Source organism: Thunnus maccoyii, chromosome 17 (genome assembly GCF_910596095.1).
Source record: "Thunnus maccoyii chromosome 17, fThuMac1.1, whole genome shotgun sequence".
In the NCBI taxonomy this organism is placed as follows: domain Eukaryota; kingdom Metazoa; phylum Chordata; class Actinopteri; order Scombriformes; family Scombridae; genus Thunnus; species Thunnus maccoyii.
Window position 1 is genome coordinate 14,361,017 of NC_056549.1, and position 10,843 is coordinate 14,371,859.

A 10,843-nucleotide genomic window follows, 5' to 3' on the forward strand; every position below is an offset into this window, starting at 1 on the left:
ATGGCAAGTATGCTGCATAATACACCACATGTATTTGCCTACATCAAGGTTGGACTATTCATCATGAAGTTAATGAATACAACAATATTTGAAGCTCATGTCAGACAGTCTAAATGATGTCTGTTTTATGCATATTGAATAAACAGATGAACCTGAGTCAGACAGGGAAAGTTTTGAGGAAGTCTTTGCAGGGACCTTGATGGAGACAGCCAGTGCCACTAAACAATAGAGTTTAAAAGTAATTGAAGCATAGGTATGTTTTGGTCTTACTGATTGAATACAATTAATTACTGGTCATCTGGAAATTTCAGTTGCAGAGTCAGTTGTGTCAGTTTGAATTCAGTGTGTCAAACTGGGGCCACCTGACAGCAAATCCCCAGGTTGCTTTTTGTTGCCAGTCCACTGTTCATGCTACACTGAGTGGTGGTCAGTCGGTGTTCCCTTACCTTCAGTTTCACACACTCAGTAGCCACAAGGCCACGCCCCCTATAGTCCTGGTCCTGTCCAGTCCTCTGCTGCATTTTTTAAATATGCTGAGAGGGAGGGAGTTTGCAGATTTTGGGTGTGTGGTTAGTCTTTAAGGCTGGATAGGGGTATGGGTGTTTCTTGCCTGTATGTGTGTGATAGAGCATGTCTTTGCTGCAGCCATTCTTTAGCAGGTGTGTGTGCCATTATTAATTTTCTGTTAAAGTAACACTCATTAACTCCCCAGGAAATGAAGCAACACCTGCAAGCTAGTTCAGGTAGCCCAACCGGGAAATTAGTATTGTCGCTCCCCACTTCCTGAGATACGGGTCAGATTACAGCTGCGGTGGGACAGGAACGCCCACGTAAATCATTGGTTTACATAGAACAGGAACACCCACGTAGCTACTATCATTTATTACCCAGTAACATCACTGACTACCGCAGTTGCCACCGGGTTGCCACTTGCCATAAAACAGGAGAAAGAAGAAGACTTCCTCAGGAGACGGTGACAACACGGTTTAAATCAGTGGCTATGCATTTGGTTGTAAATATTATTTAACTCACTTTTTTTTCTTAAATCATTTTACCATTATTTGTGACTTCAATGAAACATTTAGGAAAACTAACCATTGCTTAGTGTTATGTTAACATAAGTAATTTGTACCAACTCGATCTTAACAAAGTGTGGGCTTAGTGTCTTCAAATTAATTCTCTTTTTTATTTTAGTGACATAGCATGATTTTAAAAGAAGGAGAGAAGCTTTGGATGCTGGAGACAGATCTCGGGTATGGCTGCCCTTTTTGCCGTAGGCGAGGTGGCTATGCAGAAGTCCACACATATATCCAAAGCAACCTTAAAACAACGGTAACACATGGAAATATGTGTATGTGACAAAATTTCATGTTTTCTTATTGTTCCACAACACTGATAAAGTGAAAGTGTTTTACAGTAAATTCATTTTGGGCCAATAACTCTAAATGAGAAAACCTTTTGTTAGTAAGAATGAAGCGGAAAACTACTGTTGTATCAACCATATATTACTGAAAAAAATCCTACCCTTGAGTTACAGCTCTGCATGGGACAGATTTTAAAATCCTGCTCACACAAATGCCCGCATTAAAGTTTTCTTTGTCCCCCTCCCGTCTGTAGATTATGGATTTGATTATCAGATTAAGTTGCCTTGGCCTGAGCCTCATTGGTAGGTGGTGTCCTGCATAAAATAGAAGTCAGTCTGATACATGATATATTTATTATTCATACTATTACAAACCATGGATCTTCGAGTGTGTTTAATACAATAGAATATATAAAACCCCACCTCTCTCAGTGCCTTGAATAACTCTGGGAAGTCCTAATAATCACTCAAGCAAAGTTTTTTCATTTATCTATTGGAGCCTTTAATTAAGGTCTTGCCCAACACTGAAAAGCTCCTCCAAAACATCTCTCACCCAAATTTATATGCCTACTCCAGAAAAAAGTGAAACCAATTTGAGCAACAAACGTTTTTTAATTATTATAATTGTTTCTGTGGGACTCCCGTCATCTCATTCTCCTAGTATTATTATATTATATTATTATGGTAACATCATTTTTTTTTACCATTTAATATTTATCTCATCACTCTTTGCACTAGCTAGTTGGATGCCTTGCAAGCATAATATTTCAAGGGTTTTGGGAAAAGTCCCCAGAAAAACAACCTGCTGTTTTTGCAATGTAGCATTAAACTATAAAAACCAAAAAGTTCATATTCAGAGGAAACATTCTAACAAAAAACTAGACTTCACATCACTTCACCATCTGCCATCAGTGTATGTTGACAGACATGAAGGATTATTTGCAGTGGCTAAATCTTTCTCAGGCAGCGCAATGCCCATTCATGTTGTGAAAAAGACATGTGGACACAACCCAATGTTTGTTTGTGAATCAACAACATGGCAAAACAACAAGGATAATGCTCTTTCCAGTGGTTTGGTGTCTTTTGAGTGCTTTCATTCAATGTCTGTAGCCTGCCGTCCTGTGATTACACCCACTCATTTTCATCTCCAGGAGGACATGCTGTCTGCTATGATGAAGAACAAATGCTTTGGACATGAGAAAAAGAAAAGGTGTCTGGAGTACCAGAGTATGGCTGAAAAACACAAGTCGCCTTTGAATGGAGAAGTGAAGCTTGGTAACACGATACATTTCCATTTTTGAACCCAGAGTGTCATTCTCGAGTAGACAAGGGAGGGTTATGTCCACGTTTGACCGAAAGAGAAGAGGAGTTGTTTAAAGATGTTTCCAGACTTTCATGACAACATGACATTTATGTAGTATTAATAGCAGAAATTTGCAATATTTATATTTTTTTCATGTCCTTTGTATATTTGAATTGCTTGCATCATCCTTTCCTGGATCCCTTGCAACTTTTAGCTTGTGGAAACGAGAACAAATTGGGCAACTGAGACTTTAATTTTAATTCCAGTCTCTATGCTAATGCTATGACTCTTCCTCAGACAATATCATTGATTGTTGAAGTAAAATAGTTGATATTCCTCATGATTAAGTCACATAAAAAGATCCATCCATCCATTTTCTAGCTGCTTATCTAAATCAGATTCAAGGTGAGAAAAGGAGAAGCAGAGCAGCCCAGATAACTTTTCATGAGCAACTTGCTCAAGTTCCTCCCAGGAGATCCCCAGGTGCTCCCAGACCAGCTGGGAGAGTTGCTCTAATTTGTGTGTATGTGTGTTGTGTGTGTGTAATATATAATGTTCCCCACCAATCAAGTTTTCTAATTAAACTGAGAATATTAAATGAACTTCTGTTTCGTGTATACATTAAACATCAGTTCTTGGATTTTCCTATTTGATTTTTATTAGAAAGCCACCAATATTTCTAGATTTTAGAATCTAGAAAAGAATCATTTTTAAGATTAAAATAATTGTCAAGTTTTGAAAATTGTAGTAGTATTTATATAATTTATATTTGCACAGAAAAACATCTGCAAAAAAAGTGGTTTCATTAGAAGAAAGATGCAAAGTAGAGAAGACAAAAAAGTGATCGTTCTTTTATCCCACGAACCAACCAACCCACCGCAGCTGCGATCAGACTCTACTGCTCCCTGCTGTGTGAGATCAATGTTTCCTTGTGGGGAGCGATGAGGTCAGAGCCTAGACGCCAAACACAAATGCTGTACATATTCTACATTTGAATAATGAAATAGGTGTGTGTTTGTGTGTGTGTGTGTGTGTGTGTGTGTGTGTGTGGGTGGTGGTTGCTCTACACCGAGGATTTCATTATTCTCATTAGTTAACTATCCTCTTCATCAATATTGCCATGATTTAAAATGGTTGTGTGTGCATATCTAATCTCTTTGGTTACTGCCGTGTATAGATGACAGGTTCAGTCTGCATGCAACCAAGACATTTAGTGTAATCATGACCACCGCTGAGTTGACAAAAAACTGATGGACTGTTATGTTTCACAGTTTCAGCAGAGGCAAGCACATGTTTTTTCTTCTGGGTTATTTCATTATATAAAAAATACATTTACTATGGTAAAGTGATGAGAGATAAATCCTGATCCACCCTTCCACCCATGGCCAGGTTGACCTGCTAGGATGCTAAAATGAGCTGCTAGACCCCTATGAATCCCCTTCTCCAGTGGTTCTCAAATGTTTTTATGTCAAGGACACCTGGGGGTCTGTGGACCCCACTTTGAGAACCACTGCCCTACTCCTCTCTCTCTCTCTGTGGTGTGTACAGTTTTTCTGTTCAAATTCTGACTGACTGCAGATGTGCTGTTATAATTATTAAATTAAACACATTAATTATGGAATATGCAGGAATATGCAAAACATAAGCACAAAGCTGAACTAATATACAATATGTCTTAAAACTTTGACATGGACCCTTTTTAAGACAGAGCCTCGAGATCAGCAGGACCCACCTTATGACCCGTATCATGTCAGTTGATACTGTGTAAATTTTCACTTAACTTTGCAGAAACCAGCAGACATCTAATAAGCCTGGGGCTTTCAGACCCCTGGCAAGCTCTGGGGCCTCAAAGAAGTTGCTTCCACCCATTTTTTCCGCACAGAATTTTTCTCACTTGACCATACACTTCATTCTTGTCTTGTGCGTTTTGTTGTGCGTTTTGTTGTGTTTTGGGAATGAAGGAACAAGCAAAAAGTCCTGCAAGTTTGAGAGTGAGGAGGAAAACACCATGCTCACAAGTTGTGCTCCATGTTTTGTAAGTTGTCAGCTTGCTTTGATTACTTCAGTGTTCGTCATTAATTACAATACTTTACAGATCCATACATCCATTTAATCTGCACCTGATTTTGAACAATCTACCTTGTTACTAAGTAAAAAAGTAATTTTGCCTCTAACTTTATAAATTATTATTCTGATTACAAAAGTCCTTATGGAGACAGTGAATAAATAGCTATAGCTATGCGGTATGTTGTCAAAAGGCTTTAAACTATTGAGATTATTTTTATTACCCAGCACTACCACAGAAACACTGCTGTATTGAGCAGGGAGTAAGCCACGGTTGTAAAAATGCAAACACACACCTGGATGAGCGATATGCTTATTCTCTCACCTCTTGAATAGCCTTAACAGGCCACTAACTGGCTGTTAAATGACCACATGCTTGCTTTTCTGCTCCACTTTTAAATTCTTATCTAAAGAGAGAGTGAGAGAGAGATTACCAACGTCCTTACATGAACTTCTGCAGTATGAGACTGAAAGAGAAGGGGAAAAAAATCAAGGATCTCTGTTGTAACTCTTTCTGTGAAAATTAATTCACTGAGGATATTATTCAACAGTGTGCAATTGTAAAAGATGCAAGGGAAATTTCGGGTGTAAAGAGTAACGTTATGAAATGTAAAATATAAACCTTTACTGTGGAAACACTTCAGAGGATAACATGACAAAATGTTAAGAGAATGACATTTAGCGGCGGGTTATTCAGGGCAGGGCAGCCAGGAGGTTGTGAAATGCTCATAATGACATTTACAGTAACCTTTTCCTGTGACTTTTTAAGAAGGGTTAAAACCACAGAGATGGAAAGATGGGGCTATGTTAGGTCCTTCCCATTAATCAAACTGTGATTGCACTGGGCCACAGCCCGAGGGCAATTTCTCTTCTAACTCGTTAATAAGTGAGGATGAGGAGGATGGGGCCACACGCATGAAACAGTCAGGTCAGCAGAGTGGACTGATGGGTACAATATTTGTCCTTTAACCTGTGGGTCAAGCCACGTGACAGACCTGCTGCAGTGTCTTTGAGCCACACATCAAATCCCTGCTGCCTCTAAAGGGGAGCTAAAGCGGCTCATGATCTTTAATAAAATGAATTCAAACTGCACTCTCTTGTTAAGAATATTTTCATGAAAATTCAGCTTGCATGAATGTTTTATCATCACCAAATTGCTCATTATTATGTAGAATTGTGTTTTGGAAAAGGGTTTGTTAGCACATTAATTATGGAGAAAAAAAAGCAGTTAAATACTTGATACTAAAGGGAAAGGGGGCTGCTTTGTAAAATACTGATTAAGGAAGACCTAAAAGCAAATGTGATAAGACATTTACAAAATGTTTGTGAATCAGAAATGACTTCTGCAGTCGATTTTTTCATTCCATTCTCGTCCAAATTAGATTTCACCTTACAAATGTCATCCTCAAAATATCTAAACCCCATGATGGCTGATTCTTTCCCTCCGAAAGCAATCGAATATCTTCATCTTTGCTGTTGAGAATAAACATAAAGGTAATGTTTTTAGAGCGAATGAACGAAAGCTGCACCCATACAACATTTAGTTGACTATATTCTGCTGACATTTAGCAGTCACTGTCTCCCGACAGAGGTGGAGAGGCTCTGAGGACAGAGCGGTGCAGCTGTGGCAGAGCACATATCCTGAGGCCATTCAGGCCCTAAACTCAGTGGAGCACAGTCAAATGTTGGAACACCTGTCCTTAGAATATAAAATTTAATGGGCTGTAGGAAAATACTGCCATTGTGTTTTATCACCTAAAAATGAGGTTTTTGCTACTGCCCTTAAAGAATTTACCAAAAAAACACTGCTATAGAAAGACCTTAAAACTGATAATATTCACTTCATGGAGCTGTGGTTTGAAGGCAATGTCCACTTAAGATCATTTCAATATAGTTCTCCACCCAAAAAATGGAGAAATATATGACGTAAATCCACACTTGATGAAAACAGTTCAGTTGAGTAAGATTATGACAAGAATATCAAGTTGCTATAGGTACAAAAAACATGACTGCAGTGCAAAATGCAAAGAAACTCTCTGAACTATATGTCATGTTGGCTACTGAATTTGAATTGAACAAACACATTTTGACAGAGTTTATCACTTAACCCAAAGTGGCCAGGTGCAGACAAAGGATCTTGTTTGAACAGTGGTGTTTATTTGCATGTCAGTTAGTCCACCTGTTGTACCTAAAGCTGGGTGGGGCACGACTACTGTTTGCGTCCAGGTTTTTATCCAGTAGGTATATGTTTACAACTGTTTAGTGCCTGAAGCATTTTAAATAGAGCAGTACAAATATTAAACTATTACCACATGTCCCAACAGGTCATAGATTGCCTTCCCTTGTGAAGTGTTAGAAAACCTGAGACCCCCACATACAACTCTGACCTACACATACACACTCAGCTGGCAAAAACCTTTTTCTGTCCTTCAGTAAAGGAAATTTAAAGTTTCTTTTGACGTGGAGCCAACTTTGTAGTAGACCTGTATGTGTCTTAGACATGTTATTTCATTTATTGTCGACCATTGTTCTCACTTTTTAGGTGCAACATTTTGGCATGGTAGACCTTCATATGCTGAATCTTACCTTCACTTTAAACTGGCAATACAAGTGACTGACTGTGCTGCATTTTTAATTCCTTCCCAGTTTTTCTTAGTGTTTCTGTCGTTAAAGAATAAGGCTGCTGATATTCTATATTTTTGTTATTGTCAACAAATCACATGAAAAGACCAAATCCAACAATGTGCCAGTCCGTCTCTCAATACTCTTTGACTTCCCTGTCTTGTGGCTCTCAGACCCAAGTCCATTGGCTCTTAGTAAAGTCATAAATCTTCAAATCATTTTAAAATAAGGCTAACAAATTTTCTGAAACAGCTGGGCACTGCCATTCTTAGCAAACACCACACAAACAGAGGTGAATAATACATTTTTGGCAATTCACTTCACAATGCATTCACTGTCCAAGCACCGACAGTACGGAGTTCAGTTAACCGACTCTTCTTGTTTATACCAACCTATTACAGTTTTAATCAGTCTTGCACAAAACTGATGCTTTAAGGGCACTGATATGCAATTCTAGTTGGCCATGTAATTCAAATTACAAATGTGTTGTAGCATGTAATCAGTTTTAAATGTCAGTATGTAGTTGCAGGTTCAAACATATACTGCATATGATATATGTACACATTTTAGGAACAGATGTTTAGAGGGAAACACTGTAACCAACGGTTTAACAGCATGTAACCCATTTACCACTACCTCATTTACATCACCAGCTGTGTAGTCATTGTTGTTGAACACACCGCCCATCCTAAATTACAGCAGAAGAGGAAAACAAGACATTCAAGTCTACTGGGAGGCCAGGCCAGTGTCTAGATTAGAGGGAGATCCTCTTAAAGGCATCGTGCAGACAGGATATTCAGTCTTGTTCCCTCCTCCCCAGAACATCTCCTCTGAGACCACTGATGTAGCTGGCAGAAGGCTAGTTGGGAGCTTTTGTCCAGATGCAGTCTCACACACATGGGAAACAATCCCCTGTGTGAATTGAATACATCCACACCACCGCACAAAGGAACAATAGCTGGTGCCCAGTGACTTAGTGTTAGTGTGTGTGTGTGAGAAAGAGAAAGAGAGAGGGATTTTGTTGTCATATGTTTGTCTTACATGAGTAGCTATTAAGGCTAACAACTAGCTTTGAGCTGTGGAGGGTTTACACACACGCGGTCACACATACATGCACGCAGACAAAAGACCTTGGTGGATATACAGTACGACAGTGGCTGGAGTTTCCCTAGTAACAGTGTTTACTTTCACACTGTCACTGATGGATACAAAGATACAGACCCTCATGAATATACATTCACATAGCATATGGGTAAAATATATATTTATATGCTGAGTCTTCTGTGCTTGCACAAACAACCTGACACTCACAGCTTTGGTGGTTAGGTCTCACACTTTCACCCGCATACACACACACACATATGGTATATAGAGCCAGAACTGATGCACATACACACACACACACACACAGACACACACACTCACACGCATACAATGTCATGTCAGATGGCAGAACCCTCTCCTCAAGCTAACAATGTGTTGTGCATTATCTGCCTAGAGCTGTCTCTTTCTCTCACACACAAACACACTAGTAAATCGTTCACTGAGGCCTATTAGTCACAGACCACAAACACACATACAAACTCTTAACACCAGCTGCCCCAGTACCCTGATTTTTCAAACTCTCAGGGGATGTCTGACACAAACACAAACACACGCTCGCCCACCTGGGGCAACCTCAATTTAACATGAAGCCTGTTAAGAATGTACTAAACAGACCGAACAGTCATCAGCGAGTAAAACAGAAGAAAACACAGAGATAAAACAACAGTAGAGGGATGTTTGTCTGATCCATCTAGAACAGAGGGATTTTTTTTTTTTTTAGCAAGAATGACATGTTTGGATTATTGAAATGTGTTTAAAGTATGATCAAAACATCAATTTGAATACCTCTACAACATAATTTCCATTTTTAAATTAGGAGTGGGTATCAAAAAAGAATTTGGTATCAGTGTGGTTTTGCTGTGCAGGAAGCAAAGGATTGGAAAACTGTGATTTTTAGCTTTGGAGCAACAGAGGTAAGGAGAATAAAGCAATACAGAGCAAGAGCAGAGAAATACTGGCCAACAGAAGGTTAGAGGATAGAATTAGACGAAAGGGAGGAAACAAGAGAAGAAATGTGTCAATATACTCAGAGCAAAGCCAATAGAATAAAGGATTTGGGTCAATAGCTGAGGAGAAAATCTTCTCAAGGCACATTTATACGATTACAAGAGAAAGGCTTATTAGTCTGTATTTTGACATGAAAGCTGTCTGAGGGGTGAGATTGCAACATCTGCACACTCAAAAACACACAAAGGACAGAGGACCTGTGTCTAATTGAACTTGTCGGTGCAGCCTACACAAAGCTGAGCATCATAAAGAATCAACACCACCAGAGACAAACATACACATGGTAAATCCCTGCTTGCTGTTTTTTTTCCCTTCATGCTCTCGTGCTCACATACACACACACACACACACACACACACACACACACACACACACACACACACACACACACACACACACACACACACACACACACTTTGTCTACCGCTCCCCTCCAGTTGGATTTGGCCAAATCACCTGAGGCTCTGTTATTTATGTCAACACTGAGATACACAAGCCTGAAGTCTTTGTATCTAGAGTTTAGGCTTCAACCAGATGAGCTCTGTGGTCATAATGTAATATCTTAAATAACCTCTTCAGGTCCACTAGTATGCACACGGTCATTCACTTATCTGTACAATCAAAAATGAATCATTGGTGTATCAGGCTGGTAGCCTGAACAAAGACACACATTATGGCAGAACCAGAACCTCCATAAGTCTACTTTTTGGTCCTGTCAGACTCCATCAAGCTATGAAAAGGAGACAAGCGAAGGTAGTTGGACGTCTTTAGACTGATTGATCCCACCTTCAGTGATACTACAGAGGATCATAAGCCTGAGAAGAGGAGGGCACTGTCTTACTCTCATAGAAGATGAGCAATAACATCAATCCAGAGATAAAGCCACTGCAGACTACAACGATAAAGGTGTCACAACAACACAATGTGTTTCCTCATGATAAACATATGGAGGACATCTTAAGTAATCCCAACTGATGTTATTGTGAAGCAGGAAAAACACACAATCATGAGATCAACATGCCTGTGAATGTCTAAATTCTAGCAGGATAAAAGCCACATGAGGAAATATAGCCTTTGGCAAAGCACTGTATGTTCCCATTGACTCCATACAGCTGCCTATATACTGTAGCTCCCAGATCCCATATGGATTTTTCATAAAGCCTTTATGGGTTTGATGCAGATGACTATTTTACTGCCTCCAAATTCTGTGGAGATATATGGAGCCTATTTGGCTTGAGGCAGGTCAGGAGGCACTGGAACATCAATAATTCATACATCCCTGTGTGTGCATGTGAGTAAGAGCGAGAGTGAGCGAGAAATCATGTGTTTATGTGTAAGGTGTTGTGTGTGACTGCATAAGCTTTTTATTGTGAGCAAAA